Raw genomic sequence first — 17906 nt, forward strand, 5'->3', positions numbered from 1 at the left:
GCGTGAAACCAAGTGTTATAATGTGCTTTGGTGAAGCTTGGGATTTTGCTTTCACGAAAATGCGTTTCTTGAAAGAATATCATATCGGCGCGCCTCTTTGTTAGGCTTTGCAAGGTCTGTGACCTTTGTACAGGGGAGTTCAGGCCATGTGCATTAAGGCTTATCACCGTAAATACCTTATGATGTGGTGCCATATTGGAGCAAACGGAAGAACAATCTGTTCTTTTCCCATCGGGATGTATGGACCGGACCTATGACCAATGAGAAAGTGAAGAAGACAGAAAGACTGGGGAATAGAAAAAGGTGTAAAGAAGAACAAGGTATTAGTGTCAACATTTTCAACTATTTGAAATTCAAACTAAAGAGAATGTGCCTTAAGAGGGAGCAAAAAGTGCAAAACCCCTGTAACAACTTCATATTTTAGGCTAGCATAATCAGTTAAATATATCAGAAGACCCAATCAGGAAACCCCTTCAAGGGGGCTCGCCTTCAAAGTTCATCTGCAGTTTCTTTGCCGCTTTGCGCCGGGATCTGTGGGTCTTTGGGGTAAGACTATGCCATGGAGCCGGATCTGGAAGCATTTGCAGTGTAGCCGCCGAACGATGAATTTCCAGCTCCGGATATTTATCCAATGTGATCCCCAAATCTTCACAAATTCTTCTTATCTCCGCCGAGGTTTTGGCTTGGTAGTGTTTTCCATTGGCAGTTATAGCGATGCCAAACGGATATAACCAGCGGTACGGAAACTGGCGTTGGCGTAACACCGTTGTGAAGGGTTGTAATAGCCTTCTTTTGGTCAGGGTGGTGGAAGCAAGGTCTTGAAAAATCATAATATTAGAGCCTTCATGACTTATAGAATCCGCTTCTCTGGCTTTTTTTAAGAATAAGTTCTTTAACTCGATAATCCAGGAAGCGGCATATAACATCCCTTGGTGGTTCCCCTTGTTTAGGTCGGGGTCTCAGCGATCTATGGGCTCTTATCAGTTCCAGTGTTGGAGCAGGGTCAGAATCTATCAAGTCGGTAAAGATGCCCTGCAGGGTCGGGATCAAAGCCTCATTTGCTACCGATTCTGGAAGGCCCTTTAATCTAAGGTTGTTTCGCCTTTCTCTATTTTCATGGTCTTCCAGAATGGCATGTATTTGGTTGACATTATCCTCCTGTTGACGAAGACAGGAGATGACAGAATTGGAGGTGGAGGTTATTGTGGCTTGGGCCGCTTCGAGGGATTCCACCCTGTGACCAATTTGACCAATTTCTTGTTTGATATCTGAGAGCTCCTTTGCCACCGGCTCCAACGCATTTTTAAGGATCCGTTTTATAAAAGATCTTGAGATGGGGAGACTTTTGCTATTATCCGCACCTTCAGTGTCACTTTCATCATCTTCCATATCCTGTATATCGTTAGTAGATGTACTTTGTGGGCTGCCTGTTTTAGCATCAGCTGGATGAAGGTGTTTTTTAAGAAATTTATCGACATCAGCTTGGGTAGTAGATTTGACTTGTCTGGGCAAAGAGCTGGCCCGTGCGTTGCCGATTTTGACCATGTTAAAGTCAGACATAAATGGTTTTATGCTTGAGAGAATGTATAGTATGGGTTAGGTCACTCCGCTCCCTCCAAATGGCACAGATTTTAGAACATTATATTCCCTCAAAGAGGTGGAAAGAGGCGAGAGGAGAGAGTCTTTATGTTGGCAATATGACTATGTAGCCTCTCTCTATATCATCTTCCTCCAGAGGTCGCTTGTGTAGTTTCAGTGCCCGTGCAGGTGTATGGGGGCCGATATTTGAGAGATTTCCCTGCCTCCCGCTAGCCCTCCACTCCATGGAAGTCCAGATCTGGGCTGACAGGGTTCCCTGCTGTATGTGGAGGAGGGGGGGGGGGGTTGGGGAGCAAGTTAACCCCCTATGTCTCCTGATGTTTGCGTGCAGGTTAGGAAGGAGGTCCCCTTCAGCCGGGTCCCTTCCTCTATCCTCACCCTCCACTCAGCTTACCCCCAGCACAGGGGAATGCTGCACCGTAGCGTCCTCAGCCCTAGTCTCTGGGCTCTAGATTCCTTTATCAGCAACCCTCTGCGGCGTGTCCCAGCACTGAGCCGCGAGGGCAATCTGCACAGGTGGACGTAGGACGCCGGCTGCACGTGGCAAGGCCCGATCAGGACCACAGGCTCTGGGCTTCGGTGCTGGGGAGCTGCGGGCGCGCAGACAGGCAGAGGGAGAGGGCTCACTCACCGCCCGATCTTCTTCCTGTGATACTCCCGGGACTCCGCACCCGACCGTCGCGAGATCTCCCGCCGCGACTCCGTGACTCCACGCGGCCTTTCCAGGAACCCGGCAGCTCGCGGTGTCTTCGGCCCGATCTCTCCGCTCACCCGGCTGGTAGGTGGCACTTGTCTGGTATCCGGGGCTCAGCTGGTCTCCCGATCAGTCCCGAGGGCCTCGGGGCCGCGACACCGCCCGCAGTCCTCAGGGCCGGACGGGCCGGACGGGAGCTCCCTTAAGATGGCGGCCGCTCTCCACCCGCGGCCGTCCGGGGCGCCAGGAAGGACGGGTCTGGGCCGAAGGGAAGGGTGGGGGATGCCATCTCTTCTCCTCTCAATCCTCGCCCCCTGGGCCCCCGATTATCTCCCGGTACCTTCCAGCGGGTGTCCGCAGCTCTCAGGGTCCACACCACGCAGGCCTCGCCACCCCCGTTGCCCTCACTGACCACAACGCTGGAGGGTCCCCAGAAGACGTCTCGTGGGGTGCAGCATCCAAATGGGGGTCTCTCCTCTCTCGGGATGACCCCAGTACTTGTAAGAGGGGGCTAGACTTGGGTATTGTCCGTCTGGGAGCTGGATGTTTGTGGATTTTTAGGAGCTCCCACATCCACGTCTGCCTCTGACAGCGGCCATTTTGGACTCCCGAAAAAACTACCTTTTATAGTACATGTTCTCGGATGAGCTTGTCCCCATACATGTGACAGTCATGTGCTATTGCCGCCTGCTGTCACTTCAGATGTAGCAGAGCTGGAATTATCATGGGACCTTGTGTGGATTACGCTGGACCTGGGAGCTTTTAGGGTTAATAATTTGAAGAAAGAGGGTGGGTTTTTTTGTATTTTATTTCAAATAAAGGATTTTTTCGACTTTTGTGTGCAATTCTTTTCACTTACAGATTAGTAATGTGGAGGGTCTCATAGACCCTCCCCAATACTAAACTAGGGCTTAGTGGCAGCTGTGGGTGGGCTGTTATTAACCCCTTATTACCCCAATTGCCATTGCATCAGGGCAATCGGGATGAGCCAGGTAAAGTTCCGGGATTGTGGCTGAAGGCTGCTATTTCTAGGCTGAGGGGCACAATAAGCATAGGTCTCCCCAGCCTAAGAATACCAAACCCAGTGGTAGGCTGTAGCATGGCTGAGTATTAAAATTGGGGGTGGGGGGGACTGCATGCCATTTTTTTTAAGTTATTTATTTAAATAAAAAAAAAGCCTCATGTTGTTACTCTTATTTTGATATACAGCCAAGATAAACGCACAGTTGGGGGCTTCAGCCTGTAGCCGTATGCTTTATCTGTGTTGGATATCATAATATGGGGGGGACCCTATGCCAATTTTTTTATTTATATTCCATGATCGTGACCTGCAGACAGGGTCTGTGATTGCAAACAGACACTTATACAAAGAGTCAGCTCGGGCACTCAAAGAACATGAAAAAATAGAGAATATTGATGCTTTTTAATGCCAATTTTATTCATGCAAAGGTCTGTGTTATTATGACGTTTCGGCCATACAATTTTGGCCTTTATCAAATAAATGAACTGAAAGAACAAAAGAAAACATACCATAATGAATACACAATGTCAAATCTCACATACATGTACAATCAATTTTTCACATAGTGCATATAACAAAAATTTGGCGGATGTTTTTAACATAGAACAAATCATAGAGTAAATAAACAAAAACCTTAATACACATTTGTGTGAATAATCAATGTTCTATCGATTGAGAGACCCTAGTGCTTATAATGCACAAGTACAGAGTTATAACAATGTAAAAATACATACCACAGAAAACGTATATGAAGCTAGACTGGTGAAATTAGGTTCACATGTGTTGGCCAATGGTACATTAGTAATCAACCTGAAGTAGAAAACAGACTCGTCTAAGAAAATTATATATACTTCATGTATAGGTGTGGGTAGGGGACCGTAGGTAAAACGTAAAATATGAGACAGAAGGTATATAGGCTACAGAAAATTTTCTGTGAGATTTACCTTTGCTATTGTCTATATGATATACCTCTTGAAGACCCAACGCTCGTTAGAGTGCTGTGGTGTATGGCCCACTAAATGGCATAAGATACAAGGAAAGCGACAAGAGTTAGATTATGACATCCATCCAGTGAAGGGGGAGAGAGGGCCGGGGCACCCCGCAGATATATCTAGTTCTTGTAACTTCACATTGAGTTAACATATAGAGTAAGAAGAGTAATATAATGTTACCTTAACTATTGTCTATGGAATAGATCTCGCAAGGGGCTCAAGTTCAATAGGTTGAAGTTCAATAGGTTGCTGTGGTGTAGGACGCACCAAGTTGCCTCAAGTATAAAGAATAAGCGACAGCATAAGAAACATGGAGGGGATGAGACATATGTAAGGGATGAGATACACTGCCTTTGTCACTCACCACTGTGTGTGTCAAGATCAATGTTATATAGTATGAAAATACGGCTTGAAGTCCTTTAGAACCAGAATGTACAGAGACTGTGTATCAATATACCCACAGGCTAAGTTCAGTCAGTGAGCATGTAAATATACTGAAGGATGCCACCAACCTTATTACACTGTCAAGGACTCCTGTGTCTATCGCCCCCCTGTGAAGATCTATAAGATTTATAGGATTAATCAAATTATCATACTCAGTTACTGTATTACATTGACCCTTCCAAAAGGAGTATAGGTAGATCCCTATTGATTGCCTGGGTATGCAAGATGCAGTGGTGATTCAGTGGGGATGCCACCAACCTTATTATACTGTCAATGTCTCCTTAGGGTATGAAAGCCCTGTGTCTACAGCCCCCCTGTGAGGATCTATAAGATTATCACAATCAGTTATTGTATTACATTGACCATTCCAAAAAGGGGGTATAAGTGAATCCCTGTTAGTTACCTGAGTACGCAAGATGCAGTGGTGATTCCGTGGGGATGAAAGCTGTATATGGGGTATAACCCGTGGTGACCGGAGGTGCCGATGCGTGCATGGCGGCCGCCATTTAAAGCTAGAGCACGTGTGTGGGAAGTCCTGAAAGTGGAACGCAGCGCCGTCAGTGGAACGCAGTCGCACGCACGCGCAGGGGGCACCCCAGCCGGGAATGCCCCCCGCGCATGCGCGCAGGCGGATCACAGGCGGCGTGACGCCGGCCGTGGAGCGCAAGCGCGCGCACAAGCGGGGGAACCCGCGCGCGCCCGCGCCCCACACACGGCGCAGGGAGGTGAAGGATGTGGCTCCCGTGTATGGCAGACGCGGGCGCGGGCACGGGTCTGTAATCCCCGCGGCCTCGCACGCATGCGCACACACACAGGATATGTAAAGGAAAGGGAATCCTTCTGGATTTACACCTTACAGACACTCGAGCCTAATGGCCTTAATCGGGAATATGAGGTATCATACTAGGATAATATTGTAATGTAGTATGTATAATATAATATATGCATCTTTCAGGGGACCAATGGAATTTAAACCTATTCAGATTATACGGGGCATCCGAACAGTAAAGACTGATCGAATATTAATATTATTAGCGCATTAATATTGTTGACGTATTGCTTTGATACTTCCATAAGACTAATTTCTTTTCTCTTTTATCCCTTTAGGCACTTTAAACGTCATCACGGAAGTCACAACACCATAACATCACGTTTACCTCAGAATCACCTCGGAATCACCTAATACACATATCCTGTGTGTGTGCGCATGCGTGCGCGGCCGCGGGGATTACAGACCCGTGCCCGCGCCCGCGTCTGCCATACACGGGAGCCACATCCTTCACCTCCCTGCGCCGTGTGTGGGGCGCGGGCGCGCGCGCGTGCGGGTTCCCCCGCTTGTGCGCGCGCTTGCGCTCCACGGCCGGCGTCACGCCGCCTGTGGTCCGCCTGCGCGCATGCGCGGGGGGCATTCCCGGCTGGGGTGCCCCCTGCGCGTGCGTGCGACTGCGTTCCACTGACGGCGCTGCGTTCCACTTACAGGACTTCCCACACACGTGTTCTAGCTTTAAATGGCGGCCGCCATGCACGCATCGGCACCTCCGGTCACCACAGGTTATACCCCATATACAGCTTTCATCCCCACGGAATCACCACTGCATCTTGCGTACTCAGGTAACTAACAGGGATTCACTTATACCCCCTTTTTGGAATGGTCAATGTAATACAATAACTGATTGTGATAATCTTATAGATCCTCACAGGGGGGCTGTAGACACAGGGCTTTCATACCCTAAGGAGACATTGACAGTATAATAAGGTTGGTGGCATCCCCACTGAATCACCACTGCATCTTGCATACCCAGGCAATCAATAGGGATCTACCTATACTCCTTTTGGAAGGGTCAATGTAATACAGTAACTGAGTATGATAATTTGATTAATCCTATAAATCTTATAGATCTTCACAGGGGGGCGATAGACACAGGAGTCCTTGACAGTGTAATAAGGTTGGTGGCATCCTTCAGTATATTTACATGCTCACTGAATGAACTTAGCCTGTGGGTATATTGATACACAGTCTCTGTACATTCTGGTTCTAAAGGACTTCAAGCCGTATTTTCATACTATATAACATTGATCTTGACACACACAGTGGTGAGTGACAAAGGCAGTGTATCTCATCCCTTACATATGTCTCATCCCCTCCATGTTTCTTATGCTGTCTCTTATTCTTTATACTTGAGGCAACTTGGTGCGTCCTACACCACAGCAACCTATTGAACTTCAACCTATTGAACTTGAGCCCCTTGCGAGATCTATTCCATAGACAATAGTTAAGGTAACATTATATTACTCTTCTTACTCTATATGTTAACTCAATGTGAAGTTACAAGAACTAGATATATCTGCGGGGTGCCCCGGCCCTCTCTCCCCCTTCACTGGATGGATGTCATAATCTAACTCTTGTCGCTTTCCTTGTATCTTATGCCATTTAGTGGGCCATACACCACAGCACTCTAACGAGCGTTGGGTCTTCAAGAGGTATATCATATAGGCAATAGCAAAGGTAAATCTCACAGAAAATTTTCTGTAGCCTATATACCTTCTGTCTCATATTTTACGTTTTACCTACGGTCCCCTACCCACACCTATACATGAAGTATATATAATTTTCTTAGACGAGTCTGTTTTCTACTTCAGGTTGATTACTAATGTACCATTGGCCAACACATGTGAACCTAATTTCACCAGTCTAGCTTCATATACGTTTCCTGTGGTATGTATTTTTACATTGTTATAACTCTGTACTTGTGCATTATAAGCACTAGGGTCTCTCAATCGATAGATCATTGATTATTCACACAAATGTGTATTAAGGTTTTTGTTTATTTACTCTATGATTTGTTCTATGTTAAAAACATCCGCCAAATTTTTGTTCTATGCACTATGTGAAAAATTGATTGTACATGTATGTGAGATTTGACATTGTGTATTCATTATGGTATGTTTTCTTTTGTTCTTTCAGTTCATTTATTTGATAAAGGCCAAAATTGTATGGCCGAAACGTCATAATAACACAGACGTTTGCATGAATAAAATTGGCATTAAAAAGCATCAATATTCTCTATTTTTTCATGTTCTTTGAGTGCCCGAGCTGACTCTTTGTATAATTGACTTTTTTTTCGGTGGCACCTAACCTATATTTGTGAGCCAGATTCTTCTCTATATATTGGACTTATTTTTTCTGAGCTCCAACTTTTTATAACCTTTTTTACGCATGTCTTTTGCTACATTATCCTTCAACGAGGAAGAGACCTCATCTATTATATCTAAAGTTACCACCTCTGGTACTTTTCTGTCCATCCCGGCAGAGGAAACAAGATCCAGGGACTACGAGAAGGTCTATAGAAAATTAACGGCATTTGAACTTCATTCCATCACGCTAGCTGAATACTTTAAGACAAAGAGGATTCCTCATGGCTTGAGGGTCCCACTCCGGCCTACGTTATTCTCTGACAATCCAACTTTCTGCAATAAATTCGAAGGAATCCTTAATAAATGTTCAATGGACATTATTATACTCACTATTGACTACCTGCAGCAAGAGATCACGGATACTACCAACCAAATACGCAGCATCGAGGAGCAACTAACTAACACGCTTCCCATAGCAGAGTGGAATAGCATCAAAACTCGGACTCAAGAGACTATTACTGAATTCAGAAAAACACTACAAGACCGAAAAAGATCTAAGTTTATCAGGGACCAGGAGGACTATCAAAGAGACCGTGTGTACAAGTGGCGTTTTTCTGAATCTCACGACAGACGGCACACCTATCAGACATCCTACCAGAACTCTACTAGCTCGGATAGTGACCAGAGCCACTCCCGAGGGGCATCTTTTTTAGGACCTCGCCGTCCCCCAAAAGAAAGACGAGGAGGGGGAAGAGGAAACCCCGGGACCTCACAAAAGATCACGACCAGGTCACAGGTAGGACCAATATCGTCTTTAACATTTCCTCATACCATCTATCACCCACAGAGATGAGAGTCCTACAGAAGGGACTCTCCTTCTGTCCCACCCGCTCATTTAATGAGTTTTCATTAGATCAGGAGTTACGCCGTTTTTTCAGGTCTGTCAGACTGAAAGTTCATTTTCGAACTTCAGACATTAATAATACTGTTACCCTGGCAACCGATCCCCATATGTTCAGATTGAATGACCTTAAATTGTCCATACCCAGTACATTCTCCCCACCAAGAATATACCACCCTGTGGAGACTTTCATTGGTCTAGTCACTGCGGATACTAAGAAAGTAATTGGTGATATAAAGGACGGTCTGATGCATATACGGCATAATTTAACACCAGAGGAGACACAAGCATTACAGGGGCTGAAGGATAATAAGAAACTGATAATTAAGCCAGCTGATAAAGGTGGGGCAATAGTGGTTATGGATAAGTCATATTATGTGAATGAAATTCACGGACAGTTAAATGACAGAACCACCTATTCCCCCATTTCACATGATCCTACACCAAGGATTAGGGAGACTATTAGACACCTGGTGGATGAATACACAGGATTGGGTACTATTGATGGGAAGTTGGCAGACTTTCTAATCAAGGACTATCCAATCACACCAGTGTTTTACACTTTACCAAAAGTGCATAAGAATCTGACCCAACCACCGGGTCGTCCTATCGTAGCATCGACAGAGTCTATTCTCTCTCCACTGGCCATAACATTAGAGAAAATTCTTAATCCAATGGTACCCCTTACCCGGTCATACATTAAAGACACCTCAGATTTTCTTCGGCTCCTCGGAACAACACAGAACAGTTCTCCAGATGACATTTTAGTAACTCTTGACGTAAACAGTCTCTGTTACGGGGGGCTATCTGATAAGAACCTAAAGGAGTATCAGACAGTCAGGGTCCACCGTGCAAAGACTCTGCTGCAGACTATGGCAGAGTGCAATACCTCTGTTAACTCACAGAAGGATATAATAAGTAAGTAAAGCAATTCCTCCCTTACTTGGAGGGTGTGTGGAATGATCTCTGTTAATAATCACAGAGACAAAGGCAATGTGTGCAAAATGGCACCTACCTAGGTCCGCTCTTCTAGTGGTGCAAAAGAGACGAACAGCAGCGTAAGCCGCACAAAGCTCCTACCTGCGTTCGCTCCACTAGTGTGCGAGGACACGAACCACTAGATATGGCACCTGCCTAGGTCCGCTCTTCTAGTGGTGCAAAAGAGACGAACAGCAGCGTAAGCCACACAAAGCTCCTACCTCTGTTCGCTCCCCTAGTGTGCGAGGATACGAACAACTGCCAGACGCAGTATAAGGAACGTTACCCTAGCGGCAACGTCCACCTACGAGTAGAATCACAAGGCCCAGCCAGACCATGTGCCTCAGGCACCTGCCTATATCCGCTCCCCTAAGAGGTAAGGATACGGACAGCAGCCGAAGCTGTAAGGTATAAGAACGCTACCCTGCCGGTAGCGCTCACCTAGCATAGACAGAGGAATGCCTAGAGGAACGCGCACAGAGCGTCTACTCATATGCATGAACCAAGAGGACTGAGCAACATGCGGCGTGTGTCAGGGTCTTATATAGACTCTGTGCCTCATCCAAGATGGAGGACACTAGAGCCAATCCGCTGCCAGAACGACAGGAGTGACGTCATGCTGGCCTATCACCGAGCAAGCCGTCACAAGCACATGACCAGCGACCAATCGGCATAGAAGGTGTCAGAGACATGTGACCTCGTGTCAGCGATGATGTCACCCGCACATGTGCAATGGCTCCAAGATTGGACTTAGTCTCCGGCGCTCGCACATGTGCAGTAGCAAGAAATCTGGACTTAGTCTCCAGCGCTCGCACATGTGCAGTAGCAAGAAATCTGGACATAGTCTCCAGTGCTCGCAGCAACCGTAACAGTCTCTATACGAGCATCAGTCACCAGCAGGGAATAGAGGCCGTCACTACATTTCTTGATAAGCAAACTGTACTTTCACCACATCAAAGGAAATTCAGTTTAGATCTTCTTGAGATTATACTGTATAATAACTTCTTCCTCTTTGAGGATCAATTTTTTATACAGAAGAAAGGGACCGCAATGGGCTCTAATATGGCGCCGCCATATGCTAATCTATTCATGGCACATTTCGAGGACAATTTTGTCTATAGCCATCATCTATATGCCTCACATGTCACCATATGGTGCAGATATATAGATGACATATTCTTGATTTGGCACGGTGACTTGGACTCGTTGCTTTCTTTTCACAGTGATCTCAACAGCTGCCTGGAAGGCTTACAGTTCACACTGCATCATGACCTACATAACATTAGTTTCTTAGACACTATGGTAATAAAATGCTCAGATGGTAAACTAACCACTGATCTATACACGAAACCAACAGATAAAAATAGCCTCTTACATTTCACGAGTGCACATCCAAAACACGTGAAAAAAGCTTTACCATTGTCACAGATCAGAAGGGTACAACGCATAGTGTCTGATCCGGTCACTCAAATAGAACGCTGTGCAGAAATTAGCCAGAAATTTGTCAATAGGGGTTACCCACAAAGTATTGCAGTCCCATGCCCCTCTAATAGAGAAAAACCGGTGATTAAGGGCCCCAGGGTTGCGTATGTTTCCACATACCATCCCTTCCAATCCCAGATAAAGAAGGCTATCCTTAATCACTGGTCCTTGTTGGGCAAATCCTACCCCGAGGTGCCAGCCTTCCAGAATCCACCATTGTTTTGCGATAAACGACCGAAAAATTTGCGGGATTCACTAATTAGAGCTGACGTGGGTTCCCAGAAGAAGGAGCCCCGTCAAACATTCCTCCACACTGTACGTAAGGGCAATTTCCCGTGCTTGCATTGCATGCAATGTTCAAATATGACGAAAGGCAGCTCTTTTTCCCATCCGCGTACGGGTAGAATTTTTCATCTCCAGGATTTCTATACATGTGATTCATCGTACGTAATTTATCTCATAAAGTGTCCTTGCGGTCTCGGGTATGTTGGGGAGACCACCCAACATATCCGAGACCGGATAAGTAAACACAAGTCTACTATCCGGTGTAAATATGATCTTCTACCCATCCCAGCACATTTCATGAGGGCAGGCCACTCTGTTTCGCAATTACGCTATCAAGTAATTGAACACATCCCATTAAGCAGGAGGGGGGCAATAGGGTTTTGAAACTAAAGGAAAGGGAATCCTTCTGGATTTACACCTTACAGACACTCGAGCCTAATGGCCTTAATCGGGAATATGAGGTATCATACTAGGATAATATTGTAATGTAGTATGTATAATATAATATATGCATCTTTCAGGGGACCAATGGAATTTAAACCTATTTAGATTATACGGGGCATCCGAACAGTAAAGACTGATCGAATGTTAATATTAGCGCATTAATATTGTTGACGTATTGCTTTGATACTTCCATAAGACTAATTTCTTTTCTCTTTTATACCTTTAGGCACTTTAAACGTCATCACGGAAGTCACAACACCATAACATCACGTTTACCTCAGAATCACCTCGGAATCACCTAATACACATATCCTGTGTGTGTGCGCATGCGTGCGCGGCCGCGGGGATTACAGACCCGTGCCCGCGTCTGCCATACACGGGAGCCACATCCTTCACCTCCCTGCGCCGTGTGTGGGGCGCGGGCGCGCGCGCGTGCGGGTTCCCCCACTTGTGCGCGCGCTTGCGCTCCACGGCCGGCGTCACGCCGCCTGTGGTCCGCCTGCGCGCATGCGCGGGGAGCATTCCCGGCTGGGGTGCCCCCTGCGCGTGCGCGCGACTGCGTTCCACTGACGGCGCTGTGTTCCACTTACAGGACTTCCCACACACGTGCTCTAGCTTTAAATGGCGGCCGCCATGCACGCATCGGCACCTCCGGTCACCATGGGTTATACCCCATATACAGCTTTCATCCCCACGGAATCACCACTGCATCTTGCGTACTCAGGTAACTAACAGGGATTCACTTATACCCCCTTTTTGGAATGGTCAATGTAATACAATAACTGATTGTGATAATCTTATAGATCCTCACAGGGGGGCTGTAGACACAGGGCTTTCATACCCTAAAGGCCCCGTCACACTAAGCAACATCGCTAGCAACATCGCTGCTAACGAACAACTTTTGTGACGTTGCTAGCGATGTTGCTGTGTGTGACATCCAGCAACAACCTGGCCCCTGCTGTGAGGTCGTTGGTTGTTACTAAATGTCCTGTTGATCTCCCGCTGTGAAGCACAGATCGCTGTGTGTGACAGCGAGACAGCAACAACTAAATGTGCAGGCAGCAGGAGCCGGCTTCTGCGGAGGCTGGTAACCAATGTAAACATCGGGTAACCAAGAAGCCCTGTCCTTGGTTACCCAATATTTACCTTTGTTACCAGCCTCCGCCGCTCTCACTGTCAGTGACGGCTCCTGCTCTGTGCACATGTAGCTGCAGGACACATCGGGTTAATTAACCCGATGTGTGCTGTAACTAGGAGAGCAGGGAGCCAGCGCTAAGCATTGTGCGCTGCTCCCTGCTCTGTGCACATGTAGCTGCAGCACACATCGGGTAATTAACCCGATGTGTGCTGTAACTAGGAGAGCAAGGAGCCAGCGCTAAGCGGTGTGCGCTGCTCCCTGCTCTGTGCACATTTAGCTGCAGCACACATCGGGTAATTAACCCGATGTGTGCTGTACTAGGAGAGCAGGGAGCCAGCGCTCAGTGTGCGCTGCTCCCTGCTCTCTGCACGTGTAGCTGCGTGAGCTGGTAACCAAGGTAAATATTGGGTTGGTTACCCGATATTTACCTTAGTTACCAAGCGCAGCATCTTCCACGCGGCGCTGGGGGCTGGTCACTGGTTGCTGGTGAGCTCACCAGCAACTCGTGTAGCAACGCTCCAGCGATCCCTGCCAGGTCAGGTTGCTGGTGGGATCGCTGGAGCGTTGCAGTGTGACATCTCACCAGCAACCTCCTAGCAACTTACCAGAGATCCCTATCGTTGTTGGGATCACTGGTAAGTTGCATAGTGTGACTGGACCTTAAGGAGACATTGACAGTATAATAAGGTTGGTGGCATCCCCACTGAATCACCACTGCATCTTGCATACCCAGGCAATCAATAGGGATCTACCTATACTCCTTTTGGAAGGGTCAATGTAATACAGTAACTGAGTATGATAATTTGATTAATCCTATAAATCTTATAGATCTTCACAGGGGGGCGATAGACACAGGAGTCCTTGACAGTGTAATAAGGTTGGTGGCATCCTTCAGTATATTTACATGCTCACTGACTGAACTTAGCCTGTGGGTATATTGATACACAGTCTCTGTACATTCTGGTTCTAAAGGACTTCAAGCCGTATTTTCATACTATATAACATTGATCTTGACACACACAGTGGTGAGTGACAAAGGCAGTGTATCTCATCCCTTACATATGTCTCATCCCCTCCATGTTTCTTATGCTGTCGCTTATTCTTTATACTTGAGGCAACTTGGTGCGTCCTACACCACAGCAACCTATTGAACTTCAACCTATTGAACTTGAGCCCCTTGCGAGATCTATTCCATAGACAATAGTTAAGGTAACATTATATTACTCTTCTTACTCTATATGTTAACTCAATGTGAAGTTACAAGAACTAGATATATCTGCGGGGTGCCCCGGCCCTCTCTCCCCCTTCACTGGATGGATGTCATAATCTAACTCTTGTCGCTTTCCTTGTATCTTATGCCATTTAGTGGGCCATACACCACAGCACTCTAACGAGCGTTGGGTCTTCAAGAGGTATATCATATAGACAATAGCAAAGGTAAATCTCACAGAAAATTTTCTGTAGCCTATATACCTTCTGTCTCATATTTTACGTTTTACCTACGGTCCCCTACCCACACCTATACATGAAGTATATATAATTTTCTTAGACGAGTCTGTTTTCTACTTCAGGTTGATTACTAATGTACCATTGGCCAACACATGTGAACCTAATTTCACCAGTCTAGCTTCATATACGTTTCCTGTGGTATGTATTTTTACATTGTTATAACTCTGTACTTGTGCATTATAAGCACTAGGGTCTCTCAATCGATAGATCATTGATTATTCACACAAATGTGTATTAAGGTTTTTGTTTATTTACTCTATGATTTGTTCTATGTTAAAAACATCCGCCAAATTTTTGTTCTATGCACTATGTGAAAAATTGATTGTACATGTATGTGAGATTTGACATTGTGTATTCATTATGGTATGTTTTCTTTTGTTCTTTCAGTTCATTTATTTGATAAAGGCCAAAATTGTATGGCCGAAACGTCATAATAACACAGACCTTTGCATGAATAAAATTGGCATTAAAAAGCATCAATATTCTCTATTTTTTCATGTTCTTTGAGTGCCCGAGCTGACTCTTTGTATAATTGACTTTTTTCTCGGTGGCACCTAACCTATATTTGTGAGCCAGATTCTTCTCTATATAATGCAAACAGACACTGTCACACATACTGGGAAAGTGTCTGACTGCAACCAATCACAGACGCCAGGACTGTCGGTGGGCAGGGAAAACAGTGAATATTCATGGAGGTAAATGAATGGCCCCGGAAGAAGAGTGAGCAACCTGAAAGAAGACTCGGCAAGTATAACGTGCTTGCTCTAATTCTCCTATCCCTTCTACTACCATTTTTATGTGCTGAATTCTGGTCCTCATAGACTTATATGGGGACCAGCATCTGACCATATACAGTTAGGTCCAGAAATATTTGGACAGTGACACAATTTTCGCGAGTTGGGCTCTGCATGCCACCACATTGGATTTGAAATGAAACCTCTACAACAGAATTCAAGTGCAGATTGTAACGTTTAATTTGAAGGTTTGAACAAAAATATCTGATAGAAATTGTAGGAATTGTACACATTTCTTTACAAACACTCCACATTTTAGGAGGTCAAAAGTAATTGGACAAATAAATCAAACCCAAATAAAATATTTTTATTTTCAATATTTTGTTGCGAATCCTTTGGAGGCAATCACTGCCTTAAGTCTGGAACCCATGGACATCACCAAACGCTGGGTTTCCTCCTTCTTAATGCTTTGCCAGGCCTTTACAGCCGCAGCCTTCAGGTCTTGCTTGTTTGTGGGTCTTTCCGTCTTAAGTCTGGATTTGAGCAAGTGAAATGCATGCTCAATTGGGTTAAGATCTGGTGATTGACTTGGCCATTGCAGAATGTTCCACTTTTTTGCACTCATGAACTCCTGGGTAGCTTTGGCTGTATGCTTGGGGTCATTGTCCATCTGTACTATGAAGCGCCGTCCGATCAACTTTGCGGCATTTGGCTGAATCTGGGCTGAAAGTATATCCCGGTACACTTCAGAATTCATACAGCTACTCTTGTCTACTGTTATGTCATCAATAAACACAAGTGACCCAGTGCCATTGAAAGCCATGCATGCCCATGCCATCACGTTGCCTTCACCATGTTTTACAGAGGATGTGGTGTGCCTTGGATCATGTGCCGTTCCCTTTCTTCTCCAAACTTTTTTCTTCCCATCATTCTGCTCCAGGTTGATCTTTGTCTCATCTGTCCATAGAATACTTTTCCAGAACTGAGCTGGCTTCATGAGGTGTTTTTCAGCAAATTTAACTCTGGCCTGTCTATTTTTGGAATTGATGAATGGTTTGCAACTAGATGTGAACCCTTTGTATTTACTTTCGTGGAGTCTTCTCTTTACTGTTGACTTAGAGACAGATACACCTACTTCACTGAGAGTGTTCTGGACTTCAGTTGATGTTGTGAACGGGTTCTTCTTCACCAAAGAAAGTATGCGGCGATCATCCACCACTGTTGTCATCCGTGGACGCCCAGGCCTTTTTGAGTTCCCAAGCTCACCAGTCAATTCCTTTTTTCTCAGAATGTACCCGACTGTTGATTTTGCTACTCCAAGCATGTCTGCTATCTCTCTGATGGATTTTTTATTTTTTTTCAGCCTCAGGATGTTCTGCTTCACCTCAATTGAGAGTTCCTTAGACCGCATGTTGTCTGGTCACAGCAACAGCTTCCAAATGCAAAACCACACACCTGTAATCAACCCCAGACCTTTTAACTACTTCATTGATTACAGGTTAACGAGGGAGACGCCTTCAGAGTTAATTGCAGCCCTTAGAGTCCCTTGTCCAATTACTTTTGGTCCCTTGAAAAAGAGGAGGCTATGCATTACAGAGCTATGATTCCTAAACCCTTTCTCCGATTTGGATGTGAAAACTCTCATATTGCAGCTGGGAGTGTGCACTTTCAGCCCATATTATATATATAATTGTATTTCTGAACATGTTTTTGTAAACAGCTAAAATAACAAAACTTGTGTCACTGTCCAAATATTTCTGGACCTAACTGTATCTAGGATCAATTCCAAGGGAAGATCCAGGACACTCCAGTGGAGATAAATACGGTAGTTTTTATTCAATGCATTACAAAGCCCCTGCAAACTTCATCAGGAAAAGAACTGCAGTCTTTGCCTGAAGAAGAAGCTTGTAATGGATTAGAAATACATTGAATATAAACCACTTATCTCCACTGGTGTCCTGGATCTTCTATTGGAGAAGCCCTTGGAACGTCTTCAGCAGCAGCGCAAAGTGAACATGTCTTCTGTCCCTTTCTGCATAAAGCTAGAGCGATTGAGACATGTACATAGAGGCTCAGACTGGCCCACCGAAAAACAGGAGAAAACCTTGGAACGTCTTGAGCAGCACCAGAGAGCGAACAAGTCTTCTGTCCTTTTTCTGCATAAAGCTTGAGCGATTGAGACATTTACACACAGGCTCAGAATGGCCCACCGGAGAACAGAAGACCTTGGAACGTCTTCAGCAGCAGCAGGGAGTGAACACGTCTTCTGTCCTTTTGCATAAAGCTAGAGCAATTGAGACATTTACATATAGGCTCGGACTGGCCCACCGGAGAACAGTAGAAGACCTTGGAACGTCGTCAGCAGCAGCGCGGAGTGAACACGTCTTCTGTCCTTTTGCATAAAACGAGAGCGATTGAGACATTTACACACAGGCTCATACAGGCCCACCAGCGAACAGGAGAAGCCCTTGGAACGTCTTCAGCAGCAGCGCGGAATAAACACATTTTCTGTCCTTTTTCTGCATTGTCTGCACTGTCTTGTGCACTCCT

This window comes from Anomaloglossus baeobatrachus, chromosome 12 (genome assembly GCF_048569485.1).
Source record: "Anomaloglossus baeobatrachus isolate aAnoBae1 chromosome 12, aAnoBae1.hap1, whole genome shotgun sequence".
NCBI lineage: Eukaryota > Metazoa > Chordata > Amphibia > Anura > Aromobatidae > Anomaloglossus > Anomaloglossus baeobatrachus.